Genomic DNA, 18483 nt, shown 5'->3' with positions numbered 1-18483 from the left:
ACTTGTTGTCTTTGTTATCTTTCCTACCTAAAATTTTGGTATAGCCGGCCCTGGCTCTGCCAAACATCTCAAATTTTACATTTAACAAATAAGAAGAAAGCCTTTGAGCATGAGATCAGTGATATGCTCAGTCTCCTCAGCTTCAGAACGCTGCCGCTCAGCCCGGTGATAGACCTTGTCATTCGTGATGTGAGATTTCTTAAGTTCTGGTCAGTGTTGCACACTACTAACCTGTGGGCTGTTTATTGCTTATTGTATGAAGTTGCCCTGTCCGACTGAATCTAAATTCGCGTATCATGCCCATTGCGCTTCCCGCCGCAAATGTCTGCGCTGGGCGTGCCCTTCTTCTAGACGTCCACGAGTATATGACTCGAGAGCAACCGTCATCGACGCAAGATTGTGTACACAAGCTTCCTAAACTTTCAGGCGCCCCAGAGCTCTCTCCTTATAGCACGTACGTCTCAAAAATAGTTGGTGTTCGGTGACGAACGCGTTCTTTGGATCGGCGCCTCTGTCTCCATGATGAAAGTATAACCGCCAACCACCGACCATCGACCGCGAGAACGCAGGCGGAAGAGCCAAACATAGCCATTCGCTTTAAAGAAGACGGGAACATAAATAGTTAGAAGAGCAGAATAATACGTACACTTTACATCCACTCTGTGTAACACAGACTTAACAAAATAGGAGTAGATACTCGGTCAGCATTGTGTTTTCGGCTGACAACAAGTTAGGAAAGATATGCGCAGCGTTGCAGAGAAAGAAAGACCAATTGAAAAGAACTGGCAGGTGTTATGTAAGTCAGGCCAAGTTCGCAGAATGCTGCATGGGCATATTTCCCAAACTTTCGTTTGTCGGTGGATACTTTTATTTAGCGCAGACAATGCGTAGAATCAAGCAGCGATTAACTGAGCGTGAGCGCTTTCTGACCGCTGGAACACTAACCTTTCGCTACACGGTTGCGATTGCAAGTACTCGTATACTAAAAAAATTGCACACCGTATAGTTGTGTTTGAACTTAAGTACTACGAAGTGTGTCTTATGGTCGAGGCATGATATATCAGTATTGCAGCGTTGCGTGAGTGAGCCATCGTGATCACGCACAAAAAAAAAAAAGAAAAATCGCTAGAACCCATCTCACGATGATTGTTGAGGTTAATGCTACTATCATTCAAGCAGTAGACCGACACCCCGTATTGCTGAAAACACCTTTGTTTAGAATCTGTAGTGAGGGAAGTATAGGCAAAGAATGCTAATCGTACTGAGATGAATTGTCATGTATGAACAGTTATATTTCACGATTGTCCTCGTGTCTCTGTGATTGACGGATTGGCGCTGCCTTCCTTCGAGCGTGTGAAGATAAGTTATGTGTCTTCCTTCTTTTCCGCCACGGGGCGGCCTTTCAGTCGCCAGTTGGCGTTTGCCGTTGTCCTGTTCGCCCCTATACTTTAGTCCCTGTTTGCACGCCTGTCTTTCGGTAACATGAGGCGGGAGTAGCAGGGCTGTGACAAAAAGAGGAGACGGTGGGCGCTCGGCTTCGATATGGGAGGAGGCACATAGGCACATTGTGCTTGCAAGGACCGGTCGAGACAATTGGAGGAAGTTTTCGCCCAGGGAAGGTATAGCTCGGCCACATCGCACCGCTGCTTTAAGACATTTAGTTGCTTTTATCCTTGACTATTACTTAATTGTTACTGAAAATTCTTGCAGCAAAATTGATTTTTCAACTGGTGTTATCCTTGACTATTACTTAATCGTTTCTGAAAATTCTTGCAGCAAAATTGATTTTTCAACTGGTGTATAATTCGGAACCTCGGAAGTGCCCGGTGAGGGGGCCTTTGTGACGAAAAAGAGCGGTGTTTTACCTAAGCTGGTGTAAATGTGCTTCTTTGCATGAAGGTTGCCCTGTTTAGAGCGTTGCATTGCCCTGGCACGCGCGCGGTTAGGCACATAACTACGACAGAGCAAGATTGCCAGAGTGCGTGCTGGTGCCAGAGGACAGCGCGTCCTTGAATTGTGGGGACGCTATAATAGCACGCGTGCACCTCAGCAAAACGACTGCTGTGCAACCACTCAACACCCTCACTACAGAACGACGCAGCCGTGCGGTTCCGGGAACATGTGACTCGGCAAACTCGGGCACGTGTTAACTTGGGTCTCCTAAAACGGACGGAGTCCCGAGCAGCCGCATTAATACGCGACCCTGAGCGCGACGATGGTTTCGCGAAGTCTGTTTTCTGGTTTCACCGGGCGGTACATGGCTGTTTGCACAATATTAGTCGTGGTGGGTGGCTTAGCACCGAAGATAAATGGGTCACTGGTGCATGGCGGATGACGCCAGCGACGCCTACCAATATTTCCATAACTGCATGTCGCAACTATATTTCGCTAAAGATTTCTACCTCAGTCGCGATGAGCTCGAGTACGTACTTATGCGGTCACGCACTGCTGCTTTAGCGGCAAGATTCTTCCGCTCCGAGGGAACCAATTAACATTTCTTTCGGTCACTCTGTCTTTCCTTTACCCTTTTACTCGGTGCATTACCGCCACGCGCGTTATAAACATTAGGCGGAAACTGAAATGCGCTTCTCGTGTAATGAGTCGTGACGATGCGCGCCCGTGTATCGATAACACCGTGCACATGTCGTTACTGCACATTCGCAAAAAGAGTTATAGTGGTTCGGGCTTACCTGACTGGCGGGAGCTTTCATATTTAGTCCACATAGTTCACTCTACTGAACGCTCTATCACGTCATTCAATGGAGCGGTGTTTCTCATCTGCACGCTGCTTCCTCCAAGCTGGTTGACGTTTAAGCTGTAAATACTGGTCTTGTGACGTATACGCATCTTTACCGTCTATCTCGTTTGGGTTGCACGGGGCCTTATTGTTTGAGTGAGCCTTGTTCAGAACCTTTACGGTGACACGACACAGAAGCGAAAAACGAGCCGTCAGTGCGGAAATTAGTGCAGCGAAGCCTATTTTATTTCCAGCGGCATCTTTCGCAAGGCATCTTTCGCATCTTTCCTGGTATAACTGAGCTGCATCACGCTCTCATTCTTCCTGTATAGGATGCTTCAGTGAACAGTCAACATTTTAAAACATTCTCTGTGGCAGATAGCAAAATTCTAGTCCGTGAGCTCGTCTACTCGAAGAGGTAGACATCGCTTGCAAAAAAAACATGAAATGTATAAGCGACTAACTAACAAAAAGTCATTAATCACGTTTTTAACTAATTACCTTATGTACATATTGTAATTTACAAGTTCAGTGTAAATAACGCACACACAAACATACGCGCGCGCAGACAGGCTTGTACGAAAACCAGTAGGCCGGCTTATACAAAATAAGCGACTGAAAAAGTAAATGATAAAAAAAAGCTGTAGGAAAGATGACGAGGCATACTATCCGGCATTTAGACGAGGGAGGCTTCGGTGGAAGGACGATTAGTATAATGGCCCTTAAGTGGTCCTCTCGCATATGTATATATATATATATATATATATATATATGCCTTTCCTCGTCGTGCATGTTTCCTGGACGTTTCCTCGACTCGGCGCTGGCTGCGTGTCAAGAGGAGTGAACAAACTCAGTCGCCGTAGATCCCGGGGGAAATTACAGAGGTTGTAGTAACATTCCACCCAAAAGGAGCTCTGGCGATTCGCGCTCACCGACCTTTGGCACAGCGCAGCGCTTACTGCGGTGAGAAGTATAGTTAGAACCAGCTGCCGCGCGGTGTTGCCCGAATACCTGAATTCAGACGTCTGAATCTGTCAGTGCCAGGAGGCGTCAATCGGTACGTTCAAGCGCGACAAGTTTCTTTCAGTCCTACCGTGTCGCGATTTACAACAAGAACGGTGGAGCAGTTACCTTGTTAACGCGGCTACCAAAACAGGTATGTATATATATATATATATATATATATATATATATTAGTACAACTGAAACCACTTGAAAATCGAAGTCGCCTTTATGTCTGTGACAGTGTGACCGAAGACAAAAGGGAATAATGCGCGACCTAACTGTCAGGCAATGTCAGGAAAATATACTGTATTGATTGTTATTCGAAAAAATAAAAGAAAGAAGAAAGAACTCTGGACATTAGCCATCACGACTCGGTCAGGTTGGAACGTGGGACATTTACTCAAAAGTCGGAACTGTCCAGCTGTATATGGCAAAATTGGCAACCCTAATAGAGCTAACCAAGAAATGTTCCTACCAGCCTACCTCGGCAAATCTACTAGGAAGCTGTCGCTTGACTGACAGTCATCCTCTGATGGGCTGGCTTTTCTATTTTTTTTATCAGCAATTTCTTCTGGATTCCAAGAAAACAAGATGATGATTATGATGATCATACGTGCTGCAGAGATTTTTAAAGGCTGGATATGAAATGAATGTTTACCGTGGTACCGGTATCGTGCACAGGTGTCGCTGTACAGCTGAATTTATACAGGGCCAGGAAATACCTCGGGTAACAGAATATAAATACCTTGGTATATGGATAAACGAAGGCAATGGATATATGGAAACACAGAAAAAAACCATAACAATAAAGGGGAAGGGAAATGCAACCATAATGAAGCACAGAGCGCTATGGGGATACAATAGGTACGAGGTCCTCCGAGGTATGTGAAAGGTGTAATGGTTGCAGGACTTACTTTTGGAAATGCGGTTGTTTGCTATAAATCAGGGGTACAATCAGGACTCGACGGGAACCAAAGGTCAGTGGGTCGCCTCGCATTGGGCGCTCACGGGAAGACTACAAATGAAGCTGTGCAGGGTGATATGGGCTGGACTAGTTTTGAAGTGAGGGAAGCTCGCAGTAAAATTCAGTATGACGAACGACTGAGGAATATGGAAGAAAGTAATTGGGCTGGGAGAGTCTTGAGGTATATGTACAGGAAAAAAAGCGATTCACAGTGGAGCAAAAGAACTAGGAAGTTTACCAGCAAGTACGCGGCCTGTGGGATGGGCAACACAGCAGCAAAGAACGTCAAGCGGAAAGTCAGAGAGGCTGAAATAATCTCATGGGTGGCGGCAATGGAAAAGAAAGCTGCCATGAGTAACTACTTAAGAGGAAAAAACGAAATCAGGAAAGAAACAATTTATGATAACTCAAAGGGAAGCTCATTACCTTTCGAAGTGAGATCGGGATGCCTTAGAACACGCACCTATAAAGCGAGATATAAGAAGGAACAAGAAGCATGTGCTTGCTGCTGTAAAGCTAGGGAAACTATGGAGCCTGTTTTATTAGAATGTGAATTTGCCCAGTGGTCGATTTAGCCACCACTGGCCTCCTTGAAGCCCTTGGGTTCAGCGAGAGCAGTGGAAAAGTAAACATGTGCGCAATAGGGATTAGTAAGAGGCGGTTGGAGGATTGGTGGAAGAAAAGTAGGGAAACTAAAAAAAACGGAGACGTACAAAAGCACAGTTTGCAATACGGGATCAGAAAATTTGGTTGGGGGAGTTCATAGGACTTTTTTTTCTTTTTCTTTTGTTTAACCTAGGTATAGGACATTAGGCAGTAAAATAGCAAGAGCTTGGTGGCGCAACCCACCGCCCCGTTCCAAAGGGGACGCTCATAACATCCATCCATCCATATCCGAAGCCTATATATGATGCTGCACGAATGAAATCCCTTTGATTTGCACATGCCTGTGTAAAGCTTCCTATAATTGTCGACCGTGTTCCGAGCCTACCAACTAGTTCACGCATAATTCTCCGGATCAGTATACTATACTATGCCTTGTGCCATGAAAGCGGGGTTACAGATCCCCTGCAGCTGCAGAAAGTGCTGCGTAGAACGCAGAGAACGGCGCCGAGGCGACCATTCGAAAGAGTATTTTGAAAATATAGGAAACAAACAAACGCGTAGTGCATCTGCTACGCAATTAGTTGCGGCCAGCTCACGGGAATGTTGTTTTTCCATTTTCTATATAGATTCCAGGCGATAGTTGGCACCGAACGGCGCGGGAAGTGCATACGTGCATTGAAAAAAAAAAAAAAAAAGAAAGCGCATGCTTGTGTCACCGAAACGTCCGTCACCTTTTACCCCGACGGAATCGGCCCACATGCGACGCAGGCTTGGAAAGAGAAAAAGAAACAACAAAACTGTGACGATCATTGAAGTTGTCCGTGTATTGAGCATGGGTGGAAAATATGTGCTGTCCTGGCGACTATACTCTTTCATTAAATGGTTGGTGTCATGGTGCTTGTATGTATTCCGCTACGTTCTATGCCCCCCCTCCCCTTTCTTTTTCTTCTACGTCTTTTTGTTTTGCGCCGTTAGAAAAAAATGCACACAGTTGGCAATAGATGAAACGCGACGGTCCTCGAGCGGCGCGTCCTTGGACCCATTCTGCGCCGCGTGATGTCGTTCTCAGAAACATTTCGTTTACGGATACACTATGGCGCGTGAGGCACGAGAGTTCATGCGTTGCTCTTATGTTTTTACCATCGCCCGAAGCTTCGCACGCTTTCGCGGTGCGGTGTGTACTTAGGATCGCGCGCTTGGATTATCCCGTTTCAATCCCTGCCGCCTGCGGCACTTTGAGCCGTGCCAACGCCGCCAACGGCACGAAGACATTATGTGGTGGTGTGCCCAACTTGCAACTCTAGTTTTCCTCTGAAGTTTCTTGGATACCATTCCATCCTTTGCGAATATTTCGTATTACTCTTATATTATATACATTTGTCTGAACTTCATATTCTACTTACCCAGGTTGTCCCAATGCCATCTATTAAGGTTATCGTAATTTTAATGTTTAGTCAACAGGGTTGGAGCCGTGTTGGAAGCCAGAACTTATTCTGTTATAAAATTTACGCACACCTTATTTTTTTTTTGCGTCGGCTTTCAGTTTTCTGTTATGGTAGTATGAATCCGTACCGACTAGACGACAGCGATGCTATTCCATGATCGCGCGCAATGACAATGTCCACAGAGGCGCTCGCACTATAGCTGCGGTCCTACTCAATTACCGCCAAATAATCGGGTCCCAAGGAATCCACTAAGAAGTAGAAATTGTTGCATGTGGTTAGCCTTGAGTCGGCTGCTTATATCACTCGGCCTCCTCGGGTCTCGTGACTGGGGGTTCACGAGAGAGAAGTGAAGGAAAGACAGGGAGGTCTACCAGACATACGTCCGGTTGTCTGCGCTTCGCAAGAAAAAGGGGGTTAGGGGTTAAACTGAAATAATTGACTGATTGATACATTTAACGTCCCTAAGTAACATGTGGGGTTTTGAAAGACGCCGTAGTAGAGGGCTCCGGATTATCTGGGTTTGATTAACGTGGTACCTAAATCCAAGTAACACGACCGTTCTTGCGTTTCGACCTCCCGCGTAAACTCGGCAGCTGAGGCTGGGTATCGAACCCGCAAGCTCTCTCGCAGCAGCAGAACGACATAAGAGAGTTTTAGACTAGGGGACGCAAGCGCCTTGCGTACGCAAGCCGCTTGCGTCCCCTAACCTAAAACTCTCCATAGACACGGCGCTACCAGCGCGCGGGCAAGAAAGAAAGGAGAGAAAGAACACTGAGAGTGTCACTCCTGAAATGTACAGCTTCCATGAGTTGTTGGGGGTTGCAAGTCGAGTCGGCGGTCAGGGCGGGCAGCTGCGGACGCTCACGTGGTCGTCTCCGCCGCTGCAATAAGCGCGTCGCCCATCGGCCGGCCGACCCACATCTGCCAGCAGCGCCGCGGCCCCGCGCCCATCGCGACGCCAGTCAACCCGAATGAACGTCTGAATTTAGGAGGAGCGGCCGCGCACCGGCCCGCCAGCGCCGGCCTGGCGTCGCCGTCGTCGTGGTCCCTCTTTTCCGCCCGTATATTTTTTCAGCCCCCCCCCCCTCCCCCCCATCGGTTTCATTCCATCTCGCTCGGGGGCTCGTGGCGTGCACTGGGCCACCTTGGCGTCGGCCAGTCGGGCCGCCTCTTCCCCTTCCCACTTCTCAGCTGGCTGCCACATCCGCCGCCTCGGCATCGGTGCTGGGCAGCTTATATCCCGCCGCTGCATGCTGGACGCTTATACTTAGCAGCCCGTTGTGCGTATCTGGCACGCGCTGTGTGCGTGCGTGTGCGTGCTTTCTTGTTTTTGCAGTTCATTTTGCGAGAGCCCATCACCGTACATGTCAAGATTATTCGACTTCCCTTGCTCCGCAGGTTTGACCTGACGTGAAATGAAGAATCAACTTTTTAGCCCTCACTCAAACCTTACCGGAGTTCACGAATGGAATGCCTAGTTAGCCTTCGAGGTAAACGCTGTCCACGTGTGGCATTGCCAGTATGGCCACTACGCACAGCCTGGATGCAGAACGAATGTCTATGCAGTAGATCTGCTTCCCTTGTCGTTTCCGAGACAGCGTAGATCGCACGACGTGTGAGGCCTCCGCTGTGTGCGGGTACGGTTGAGTACAAGCGTGCGTATAGCAACGCAATGAAAAAAGAAAACCAAGGAAAGGGTGTCGCTGTTGCGAGTGACGGAAAGTTATTGCGCGAAGCATCCTTATTGCTTCGTGACTTTGTAAGAGGCCGCTTATCACATCCCGGTGGTCAAAGAAGCAATGCGAGACGAGCAGCAAGATTGGTGCGCGGAGGAGCGATCAGAGAAGTCAGCGCGGACATTTGAAAGCAGTGGCCAAACATATCGCTCGTAAACAAGGCTATGCGTCACTAAACTCGTTATGTTTTTGACCTTGGCCTTTCGCGAGGTCGACAGACCGCCTGTGCCCTGTTGTAGCATGGCGCATGTACCGAGCTTTCACGTAAAACGTGCAACGCCTTCAGTTGAGGCTTTAAGGGCGTCTTTCTCAGGTCCGGTATGTTACTAGGTCAGCGCACATGTGCAGACTGCGCCGATATTTTTCTACCTGACTAAACAGAACCTGTAAGAAAAAGCATCTAGCCTTCATTGATGGTATAGTCAGCTCGTCGCTGGCTATACCTATGTTTGGCTTGGACACGGTGTTCTGGGCGGAGAAGCGACTAACAGGGATGCGCGCCTTATGGAAGAGGACAATACATGAACTAACCAAATATTTTTTTTAATGGTAATGCACCCTTTCTTTATTTTTCTTTTCTACACTTAATAGGGTGCACGAACAAACAATTTTCGCGCGTGTGTGTGTGTGTGTGTGTGGCACCTGTGCGTGGGTAGCTTGCTATCGAACAACATAAATTAATGTTACACAAGCAAACAGTTGTCAGTTCTTGCATGGCATTCACCATAGCCTGGAAGCAAGCGTCATGGTTGTTTGTCATTTTGTAGTTGGGCACGGGACTTTATAATTATTACAGCGAAGCTATTTATGGGTAGGCTTCCGTGCATTCTTCGTGTCCGTCAACAAATCTGTGAGAAAAACTACCATCATCAGCAGCAATGGCTCGTGACCCTGCTCGGTCGTTCGCCGTCGTCTCCTTCTACAGCTGGCTCCGATGCCGCTCATCATGCTAGCGTTCCCATAATGCCTTTCCCTCTGCGAAGGCGCTCACGGCACTGGCCCACTGCCAGTCGGCGCGGTGATCTCGGTCTCAAATTCCTTACCTCAATATATCGCGAAATGAAAACATGAATGTATAGAACGATTATATAACATAAATGAACGCTGATGTATAAAAATTAATGTGTGTACGTACCTTTCGTCACGATGACCACCGATCAAGACAATAAATTTGTTCAAAATTCTGTCACCTCTTTGTCGCGTGCTACACGGCTTCGCTTGTCATCCACCTTCGCAGACTGGAATGGCTCATGATTTCATTTTTATATATTTTTTTTCTGAAGGAGGGATGGGGGAAGGTACCTTTGGTCACGTTAAATCTGCGTTTGTGTAACAGATGCTGGAGGCGAAACAATTGCTCAACAACCCAGACTAGCAGAGCGCACTCGCCTGGACCACCACCGCCAAGTACTTGGCTATAGTACAACTTGCGAGCTGTTGCGCACTCAAAAGAATCGCGCGGATAATCCAGGTAATACTGCGTCAACCCACAGTACACGGTCTCTGCGTTAATGCCCTTCTCCGAATCTGCGGGGTGCGACTATAGTGAGCAGAAGAGCGACAATCACGAGGAGCTTGAAGACATGCATGCCGGCTGAATACGCCCTCCAGACCGGACAGCGGAAGGCACAATGGGACCGAGTTCGTGACCGCGCGCAGTGAGCCTGAGCGCGGGCATCGTGACCGCGGAGTAGCGTGTAGACCGCTTCCGGCAGCCACCGCAGTCTTCCTTACACTCAGCATTCTCCGCAGGAGAAAGTGACTGTGGAACGCGAGCGTCTCGTGTCTCGTACGTTGGCGAGTGCCTGTCACTCGAATCGACGGCGCTGTACGGCTGTCATTATACCACGAAGGGAGGGGGAGGTGGGGGGGTCGACTCCCCCCTTGACCAACAGCTTATAGCGATCTCGACAGCGGAATTAAAGAATGACGTTTTATACCGCCAAATCGATGGTACGTTTGGGACACTTTTCACGGGGGTATAATGTTATTAACATGGTAGGTATTGAGGTTAATCAAGATTGTAAATAAAGATTTTCTAGTCCCTTAAATTGGGTTTACCAATGTTTATGTGGAAAATAGAAAGTTTCGGAAATTGCGGACACCAGTGGCTAGGCTGAAAAATAAAGGAAACTTCTGTAGGCATTAAATGGCGGAGTTGGCGTTTTCTCTTAGCCGAGTTTCTCGTAGGGCTAGTTGGTACGTGATTTCGAAAAAAAAGAAAAAAGAACATCGCCAGGGAACGGGACAAGAAAGTGGGACACACTTTTGTAAACCTAAGAATATAGGCGCAGAACCCATGGTCATTTTGTCAGCAAGTCACAACGCGGCCACTTATTTTGGAGCGTGTATTTCGAAAAGTTGCTTATAGCAAAAAATAAATTTGGAACGATGCACTAAACAGAAATTGTTCTTTCGAACCTTACTTCCTCTGAATACCTCCTTGCAAGTACGACCGTTAGTATATCGTATCATGCTATGATAGTTAACCTCTTGAAGCCTGCGCGCTTTTACGTACTGCTAATATTCGGGAAAACGCTAATTGTAATAAACAGTGTACTCATGCCTAACACACCTGATTGCAAATGTGGTGTATTCAGCAAACAGAGCAAGCAAGGTCACTCCTTGGTACTGGAGCCTATGCGAATTCGCGCAAAACTTTTGGACATATTTTGTATTAGTATTTAGTTTTTGCTTTTCTTGGCGCAATTGATGCGCGTATACCTCGGGAGCTCCGTGTCGGCTATAGCATTGAGCCACGGCTAGTTGCACAGAAGTTGGGGTAACCACAGAGCTGCTCAAAGGTAGTGCCCGACATGGATGTTCGAGTAGGCCTTTGAAGAAGAATACCGGGCCCGGTATTCACACACACACACACACACAAAAATAACTGTTATGCTTGAATTGTTCGTAAGAGCAAATGCGAGGCAATCTTGATTATCAGCGAAGGCGGCCGGCCAATGGGAAAGAGCACTTACGAACGAAGTGCTTTGTCAATTATTTCTCTCCCAGACGACGTCTCTCATGCACTTTTTCAGACCACACCATGAGCCACCTAGTGTTCAGGGCGATATATAGTTAAACCTCGATTTAACGAAGTCTATGTGTCTAAAAATTATTTCGTTGTGTCGTGATTCTTATTTGCATGATGTCGTACTTCATTATGTCGTGAGATATATATATATATATATATATATATATATATATATATATATATATATCGTAAGAAGCCAGCAAACACTGACACCAGGGACAACATAGGGGAAACTACTTGTGCTTAATAAATCAAATAAAGAAACGATAAGTTAAAGGTAATTAAAGTGGATGAAAAAACAACTTGCCGCAGGTGGGAACCGAACCCACAACCTTCGCATTTCGCGCGCGATGCTCTACCAATTCGGCTATCGTGGCGCCGTTTTCCCATCCACTTTCTTGGGTATTTATGGGTCCTAGCAGAACCCTGGGAGTGTTAGCCAGCGCCACCACTCACAGACCTTGGCGGCGGACGTGGAACGTCCTTTTTGCCGGCGGCAAAAAGGACGTTCTATATATATATATATATATATATATATATATATATATATATATATATATATATATATATATCTGTGTGTGTGTGAACGATGATAAAGGAAACCGAGGGACCAGATTTTTATTAGGCCTCTCATAAGAAGCCAACAAACAATGACGCCGAGGGAAGAATAGGGAAAACTATGTGCAGTTCCTAACTGAATTAAAGAAATGATAAATAAGTGAACATGAATGAAAATGACTCAACTGAACCCTGCCTTAGCCATATTTTTTCGTATTTTAACCATGTTTCTCCCCAACCATACGTGAAAATGGGGGATACGTCGAGTTCACTTCGTTGCTTCAAGGTTTTCGACACATTAGGCTGTGTGAATACGTGCCGGGGCATCAAAATGGCTTCGTTTAAACAAGAAGTTTGTAAAATCAGGATCACTCTATAAAATTGTTACTCTGTTAACTTGTGCGTTGATTGCTTCCTTGCCTGCAGTATATATATTCGAAGTTCTTAGAAGTCGAACTTAGGTTGCTTGCTACACTCAGAGAATGTTGTGCTGCGCTTCGCTGAACGCTTTTTTTTTTTTTTTTTTTTTGCGCAGGTTGTTCGCTTCGTAATGTGGTCTAAGTTCGATCGCTTCTCCTAGAATTCCAGTGGAGCTTCAAGACAGAGACAATTAACTTGTTTATCATGAGGGTTTAGAAACAGACTTATCTTTAAGGCGCACTTCCACACCTTTTCACGTTGCCCAGAAGCGCCATAAAGCTAAGACTATACGTACACCGTGGCCAAGCTTTATGCTAAACACCTTTTAGTGTTAAATTCCATAGGACTTCGACGTTTAATTCTGTTTTACGGAGGAAATTGCGTGGCTCATATTATGTATTGGCTAGAGACTTGCCGATGAAAGGGTCTGGCATATCTGCAGGCATTCATTTCGCACTTGAGCCACTATACGTGCACATTGAGTACATTTCAGGTTTCTCTCCTATAACAGTGACCGACGCTGTGCCCTTGCGCTGTAGTGACGCGGCTTTGGCTCGCTCAGCAAATGTTCAAAGTTGTGCGCTCTAATGGAGAAACACCTCATCAGTAGTTATACCTTCGTCCCGCTGAACAGTTTGAACTTGGAATACAGGCCCACATATCAATATTTAGTAGACAGCATATCCGTGTTAAAATTTGTAACGACCACTTTTCTCTCGACAGTGCAGAAGATATGTAGAGGTTACAATCTCTCGAATAACATTTACGTGCTTCCTTTAAGTGTTGGTCGACATTGAATGAGATGGGTAAATTGGCCGATATAAAGTAGCAATTCCTTTCGCTCGGTTATAATCCTTGCTATTGCCCACCGAATCCTGATGATAACATTAAAGGCGGGGCGTTGGGATGAGGCGCAAGAAACGAAAATGAATTTAAATATAATCGTTACATTATGCGTGCCGTTATGTCCTAAACCAAGTAGACGATCAAAATTCTCAAGAATGCCGTCAAGACAAAAAAGAAAAACAATAAAAAAGGGGAAAAATGACCACCATTCCACCCTGTGAAGACGGAATGGCAGCGATAGCTGACGACAGTCAAAGCTCTCAAACAAAAAGCAAATTGTTTTCGCTGACATTCCATCTTCATAGAATGGAATGGTTGTTTTTTTTTTTTTGCGTTGCGGGCCTGGCGTCGTTGCTCGTTCGGAGGTGCCCGGGCTCGCGATTGTCGTTTTCGTTCAGCATCGCGGGAACGGTCTTCGTCGGTGGTCATTTCGCGCCGGCGCTGTTTGCATTCTCGTTGTTGTTCCCTCCGGCGCTCCTCGTACGTATGTTGTTCTTCGGGTGTACGAAATATACGTGTCCGCCCCATCGATAACGCAGCTGCTTTTAGCGCCGATACCTCTACGGCTTATATACTGCGATAACCTTGACTTCAATCTATTGTTCACAGCGAGCGTTCTAATCTGTTCCGCATTTTGACATCCGCGTCGCCGTGCTGCACCCGTATACATATAGGCTTGTTAGAAATCGTTAAGTCCGCTTCTGCTGCCGGACGCTGAAAAAACTACGGAAGGCTAGTCATATACAGCTTTCGCTGTAAAACGTCATCAAAAATAGCCGCGCACGAAGCATTACACAGATGCAAAATCAGCATAAACCCTATTCTTGTGAGCCTACACTAACTGAATTCTTCACGCAATGTTATATTTGTTGTTCACGCGAGTTCCCAGCTTTCCTTTTGAAAAGGCGCATGCCGTTGCATTCTCAGTACGGCTGAACGCCGCACGGTTTTCCAGCAAGGAAAGAAGATACATAAGATTCCGGTTAGCATTTAGCCACAAGAAAACATTTCGCGCGTTCGGCGAAAACAATATCGTTAGAAGACGTCTGCCTATCTCGCACCCGCATGCAGCACGATATATTCATGCTGCGCTGTTTATCACCCATCGCCGGAGCAACGCTTTAACTCGTCTGGCGCCGTGCCGCGTTAAATTGTCGCGTTTCCTGATTGAGACTCTCGTCTCGGCGGGTACCCCCAAGCCTGCGGCAGTCATCTCTCACACCACCGCCGCCACCACACGTTCCAAACTCCGGGAAAACAACGCGTTGCGTCACGTCGCCGCCACGTAAGCTTTCTCGTCATTTACGCGTTCGACGCCGAAGCGCGCCGCAAGGACGCAACGCGGCCGCTGCGCCTGTTTTAACCTTGTAACGTACACACATACACACACGTATATATATATATATATATATGTGTGTGTGTGTGTGTGTGTGTGTGTGTGTGTGTGTGTGTGTGTGTGTGTGTGTGTGTGTGTGTGTGTGTGTGTAGGCGTGTTTCTGTGTTGTGGGTCACTGTTACTGCAGCGCGACGCCGTGCGAGAGACTAGGCGCGGCAAACTCGGCGCTATCGCGCGACTTGCTCACGCGCCGCTGTCGGCTTCGTGGAATTTTTTGTCACCAACGGGTCGACGCAATCATGGCTCGTCGCGCACGCGTCGCGTATCTGCGACACGCGCACTCGAAGTTATTGCCCTCACTCAATCTATTCCTCTTCATCCTCTCTCTCTCTCGCTCTCTGATCAAACTTTGCTGTATAGGAAAGTCTAGACACCATACTCGCCAATGGTGCCAGAGTGTGAACCACGAATCCTCGCGCGTATACGCCTGCTGTGCTGCAAATGCACACAAGTCCTTGCGCGGTGTCGATCAGCCTGTTTGTACGATTGGCCGCGATAGGCTTGATTTCACAAGATTTCGCAAATCGAAAGACAGGAAAAAAAGGGGGAGGGGAAGAAAACCCGGCGTGCCGGTGGCACCTGTTGGTTGCTTTTTGTAGAGTTATCTTTTCGAAGGAGCTGCTGCGTTACTTTCTTTTCTTAGCGTGCTTGATTGCTTTCGCTTTTTCTTCCTTTTTTTTTTCCTGCTATCAGGCAGCGACACTTATTGGTATTCGGCAGCCGTTCTGCTTGCGCAGATTTCGTCGACCGTTCATGGAACCCGCAGCGGTTGACACCCCTTCGCATGACACGTCACAGACGATCCTTTGATGACGCAAAGTGACGGCGAAGTGTCCCGGATGCCGTGCAGGACCGCGCCGGATGCCATAATCAGCAACGTTCACTGTCTCCATATCTCGGGTGCGCTCATACTAGTCTAAATTTGGCACGAAGGAGCCTGAAGACTTATACTTCGCTTTTACATAGACACTTCCTTAAAGACGTACAGAAATGACACTTTAGACCTTCTCTGTTCTCGTTTTCTTTCTCCCTTTCTTTATTTCTTTCTTCTTGTTCTTTTTTCTTTTTTTGCTATAGATGAATGTCTTGGACCTCCATTTATATTGCACTGGCAAGCGTCAGAACGCCCTAAATAATTTAGGATAATAGCTTTTCTTCGCACCACCGTCTCTTTCGTGTCTCACGAGGTGTACGTGTCGCGACTTCGTGAGGCAGGATGTGGTCACTTCGCGAGTGGGACATTGTGACGTCATGGCACTTGCTACAGCTAGCTCGGTCATCTGATATACGCCGTACGTCAGGCCGCGGCCAACGAGTAGCAGCACAGCACAGAAGACGACCGAGGAAGCCGGAGCGATTGCTAGCATTGTTTTTCGGATGATACTCTCTTATCGATATTTCTATGAAGAATAAAATTCAGTGGCGATTTAGCCGTAACTGCGAGAGAAATGAGGTAGCATTGCGTCGCTCCTCCCTTAGGGCCCGGATCTATAATTTAAAGGGGCACTAAAGGTTACTAGGAAGTCAAGTTAAAGTGATAAAGCAATGCTATAGAACGTCTGAGGCGTCAATATAATCGCGAACAGAGCTTTAGTAACCGAGAAATTGAGGTAAATGCGTGACACGATTTGAGACTCCCCAGCGACATTCCAGTACTAGCCCAATGACGAAAGCACTCCTCATCATAATTTATGTCACTAGTACTCAACTACTCGTATTAAAAAGATCATTTCATTATGTTGTAAGACGGAAGAAAATGCTACTTGTCTACTTCTGTTCGATTCTAAGAAGAAATAACATTTTGACGTTACCCTTGAGTAGTATGGGTGGTCGAAAGGCTTCGCTTTCGCTCGACTCTGCGCCGCGAGTGCCTTGGAGTTTCAGTTGTTTCGTTATCACGTCCTGCTGCGCTGGTTCCGCTGGCTCGCGAAACTTGCATTTGGAACAAGCAGCGAGAATGTCTAGTCCATGTGATGCCGTGGGATGCATGAATGGTCTGCGGAAGTTGTCCAAGGGCAGTTGCAGTGGCGAATCCAACGTTACTTATCACTGTGTGCCAACGAGTGAACCTCTCCGTTCGAAGTGGTTAAGTGCCGTACCTCTTCCACAGCGCGTTGGCAAAGAGCCGAAAAATCGCACTGTGTGCTCACTGCAATTTCGTCCAGAGCATCGAGTTCAACGCCGACTTACTTGAGTCGTGTGGAGTGCCTTTCAAAGCAATGCTTTCCCGTAGCGCTGTTCCGTCGGTCTTGTCTGCATTCTCCGAAGCGCAAGAACTGCAGGTCGAAGACGGGGCGGAGAGTGCAGCATTTTGTTTTCACGAAGGAAGAGCTACAAATGTGTGAATTTGTACAGCCATGACATACAGTTGCCGTCGTAGTATAGTACGCAACGACGCCGGCAGCGCGAGCCCTCAGCAGCAGGTCACGTTCATCAGTGCTTAAATTGCTGAAGTCGAGCCCAGCATCCCGAGATAATTTGTCGGTGTCAGGGTCGTCCATTGCAATGAGCGTCAAAGTTGGCGTCATCAAATAAAGAACCAGTTTATCGTCGCGCGTTTTGCCTTCCGCTAGCCACCATAGTTCCGCTTTCGCGCTGCTGTCGGCTGTGCCTTGGCTCTGTTTCTGGCCGCGCGTTTGCGTTTTGCGCAGAAAAGCCGTAGCGCTGTCTGCGGGCGCCGTTCTACTCACTGACGGCGCAACGTCCCTATGAGACCTTGACGTCACCACTCCTCGATTGGACGGCGGGCGATTTGAACTGCGCTAGAGGTACGCGGACGCTTCGGAACGCATTTTCTCTTAAAAGAAGTCTCTTTTTCGCATGAAACAAGCATGAAACAAGCGTTTCGAGGTTTCTGGGATGGTATTTCAACTGTGCACGTTGAGTTGAGTTGAGTTGAGTGGTTGTAGGCTACTGGTGGGGATTAGCCTTGCAGTTGCTGCCGGCAATTACTCCACCGTAGCGACACTTAAAATACATAAATCACATAAATCAGACACAGACCTCACAACTACACAGTCACTGCTAAGGTCACCATGTGGAGGCCAAATCCGTGTCCTGCAGGTAATTTGACTTAATATGAACCTTTAGTGTTCCTTTAAACTGCGTTCACCGCATTGCAAACTGCTCCTGTGGAGCTCACTTGATCGACACACCACGTCCTGCATGCCTCTTCCGCACGCACGCACGCACGCACGCACACACACACACACACACACACACACACACACACACACACACACACACACACACACACACGCACACGCACACGCACACGCACACACACACACACACACACACACACACACACACACACACACACACACACACAGTATATAGTACACGCATAAAAACGCATAAAAATCGCATCGACTCTTCAGCCATGAGTTATAACTGCGCTAGCAGATAAATGAATAAAGAGCAAAATCAAAGCAAAGTATTTCTTTTACAATATTCACGTTGCCAACGTGTGCGATCGGTCTGATACGTGCCGTTACAGAGCCGTATCTCATAACTGCTTATCTCAATAAAATAACCATATATAGATTCTTTTTAGGTGATTTCAAATTATTTTTAGCCGATATTAGAACTTCAGAATATAGCCGCTCCCAGCCCGTCTTTTGTGAACTATATGCAAGATGCATGGGATGTTATACAACAGTTGTGTAAAGTGAGTTGTGTATAGTGGTGACGTAAAGCTGAGGGCCGATTTTACATACGAATAAGCGCAGTGGCC

The 18483-nt window shown here is 47.1% G+C and overlaps 1 protein-coding gene across 1 annotated transcript in view; it reads left to right on the top strand.

Annotated features, from left to right (window-relative positions):
- Nucleotides 1–14572: 14572 nt before the first annotated feature.
- Nucleotides 14573–18483, top strand: part of LOC142570426 (uncharacterized) — a 100693-nt gene continuing 96782 nt past the window's right edge. The window contains exon 1 of the mRNA XM_075678811.1: nucleotides 14573–14636. The gene's annotated coding sequence lies outside the window, so the exon portion shown is untranslated. The remainder of the gene's footprint in view (nucleotides 14637–18483) is intronic.

Source organism: Dermacentor variabilis, chromosome 2 (assembly GCF_050947875.1).
Source record: "Dermacentor variabilis isolate Ectoservices chromosome 2, ASM5094787v1, whole genome shotgun sequence".
NCBI classification, from domain to species: domain Eukaryota; kingdom Metazoa; phylum Arthropoda; class Arachnida; order Ixodida; family Ixodidae; genus Dermacentor; species Dermacentor variabilis.
Note: the sequence above shows the minus strand (reverse complement) of the source record. Positions and strands in the feature narration are given on the sequence as shown.